This window comes from Echinococcus granulosus (genome assembly GCF_000524195.1).
Source record: "Echinococcus granulosus chromosome Unknown EG_S00138, whole genome shotgun sequence".
NCBI classification, from domain to species: Eukaryota; Metazoa; Platyhelminthes; class Cestoda; order Cyclophyllidea; family Taeniidae; genus Echinococcus; species Echinococcus granulosus.
Genome location: NW_020170518.1, coordinates 54,317 through 57,390, shown reverse-complemented (window position 1 = coordinate 57,390; position 3,074 = coordinate 54,317).

Sequence of the window (3,074 nt, the reverse complement as noted above, 5' to 3'; positions counted from 1 at the left end):
CAAGGCGTGGAGACTAACGCATTTCGCCTATGCCTTGACAAGCCTAACGCATACGCATAAACAGTGGCAGGTATTTGACAAGTCCCCACAAGGTCGCAACAGGTACCTGCCACTTGCTGCCGCGGCTACCTTCATAAACTCTTTTTTCAAGCCACCTGTTCAGTGTGCACACTAAACAGGTGTAAAAAAGTGGAATTTCATCTCTTCAGGTGCCTCAGGGTTAGGTGATGTGTGTGTGCGTGAGTGCGATTTGTTTATCCAGCTCCCAACACTCAATTTACACTTGTGGTCAGTCATAAATCATACAAGGGGTATTGTTAAAATCGAATCCTAAATTTTTGATCCAACCACACATAAATTCTCCATTTTTACTTACCAACGCTATTCCTGTTGCCTTTTAAAGGCCGCAAGATATGACGCGGAATGATCGCTTTACTGGCTGGAGCCCAGAAGTGCTTTGATCCCCTAAATTGAACTTGAAGTCCCGGAATTCGAACTCCACCGCTCCCGACACAGACAGTAGCCAGTACCTACTACAAACCGAATCAATTCCAGCATAGTCTTGTTACCCTTAAATTCAACTCCCATCTAAAACATTTCGATAATTCATGTAGCTTCGCAGTTCCAATGCGATTCCACACACACACACACCCAAGCTCGGCGGTGTCTAGTGTGCATTTTGGCCCTCTGACGTTGGCGAAGTGGCAAAGAAAGAAACGAGTGTGGAAACGTCCGCGATCAAGACGGTGGTTCACGGGCGATGCATCCGAGTGTGCAGTGCGGTCCAGTGTAATGTGAGTTGATTTACATGCCTGTGCCTCTTCTACAAGCTGCCCACCCTCCTGGTGCGTGCGTGCGTGCGTGCGTTCAATTTTTTACGAACAAACTTCAGCCGCCATTATCAATCCACTTGATTGATAGGTGCACTCCGCCTCCCTCTGACCATTTAATTGTGATTTTTCGATTATTCAGCCTCTACCTGTCGGTTGGGAGGACTAAAATCCCGCCATTGCTTCGGCACACAACAATTTCATTTCCTTTACTTTTTCCAGTTAGGCAACTTTAAATATTTAGCCATGAATTATGGCCCGGGAACTTTTTCACACCTCTTAAGTTCTATTTACTGGAATTTTTAAGTTGACAACTTGGAAGACGCGCAAACTAAGGCAGGGAGGGGTAGGTTGTGTAGCGTGGTTGTTTGTTTTAGCTGGCTAAAGTGTTACTTTTAGTTCACTGCGATGCGGAAACTAGGAGAGTGGTGGCGGTCCCGTGCGTGTTTCGCACTCCAAACGCTGTATTCTTAGAAATTCGTACCTAAAAATAAGTGAATCGAGGGCTTTTGTATTCCTCCTTTCAACTTTGTCGTCATCTCGATATTGTTTAGCCGCTCGCTCAAGACTGGTTCTGGTTTTTCAATCCTGGAATGTATCTTATTTCCAAATGAGACTCACAAGTAAGCGTACATAGCATCGTTCTTTGGCAATCGTTTCCGATTCATTCCACGTTGGTTTTGCTTGGTCACCAGTACTCATTTTACGGCCTTTTTGTTATGCGCCCTTGCTGATCCGGCCGTCCACAGCAGATGCTTTCTTTCTGTGACGCTTGGACAAAATTCGGATCGTTATTCCTTTCCAGTGTGGCCCCTAAGTTACCCCCAAAAACGTAATAAGCCATACCTGTCTGAAAATGTGGAAGAGTAGACGACTGTCCATAACGGCAGCATGTTGGCCAAATCGGGAAGCCTGAACAACTCGCACGGCGAAATGAAGACTCTTACGTAAATCGCCTTGTTACAATCATCTTCGCAAGAGAAAAGGAAAAAAGACCTTGTTCTGATTGAATTTGCCAAATTACACAACTTGTATTTAAGAGAAAATGCCGAGGATTACAACGCCAACACTTCTGTACCCACCATTGCCACAGTCACACAAGTCTGACAGTACTTTTCCCCATTAATTGCACAAACAGAGCCAAATCCCGACATCATGACAACAAAAATGCACACACGTACAAATGTCGCTTTCTTCTCTGTCTTAAGTACTTTGCTGCCCTGGGAAGTGCCCTCCTCTCGCTTGCCCCTTACTTCGGTGCGTAGATAGAATAGGTAGACGGGGAGGGATGGAGGCAGAGGCAGGGGTTCGCCTCGCCTAAAGCCTTATTGAGCATGAACACACACACGCACACACGGGAGCCTAATTTCGGCTATTATTTATAGCGGAGGCCCAATGAGCGTCGTCTAAAGTCGTGCGCACGTGTGTGTAGGCCCGCGCATAGATGCATACACATACGTGTGCACGCGCGCATGCCAGCCATATTAATTATTACGTGCGAGGGTTGAAGGTGTGTGAGGCTGCAAAGGGGTCGGAGGAGGGGGCTGCGCGTCATTGCGGGGCAGGAACATTAGTATTATTGTTGTGTCGTTGTTGCTGTTGCTACTGCTCGTGGCTGGGACTTTTTTTGTCTGGGCGACTGCTGCATCAGTTGGAAATTTTCGCTCTCCTCACAGCGTGCGTGCGCCTAATCACTTTTCTCCCCACCCGATCAACATAAGCAATGCATTATTACATTAGACCAGACGCTGTCAATTACCGTAACAACCCAATTTGACAAACTTCGTGACCTAGCAACGTTATAGTGGCTTCGTTTAAGCTACTAACTTTATTAGTAAGATGATTTAAACAGGCCTAATTGACTTTTGATTTAACTTTGTCAAGTAATAAAGGCAATAAAAAACTGACTAACAAGCGCAGTTGCAGTCCAACTCACCCCCTCCGGATCGATCAAGTCAAGTGTACTCATAGCACGGATAATCGATTGCCAATTATCGATTTGTAAGTCCACATGTGAAGACTGCCTCCTGCCGCATTTTACGGCTAGAGGCGTGTTCTGCATTAAGATGTCACGTTGTCAGGACTAGACAAGAAGATTGGGCGACTCATTTAGCAACATTTTCTAGATTCACATTAACTCGCCTTCGAACGCCGCCCCACGTGCCCCTCCCTTCCCGTAACTGGATGGTCAAAGGAATTACTGATTTTCACATTTCTACACACGTTAACATACCCGAGGAGAAT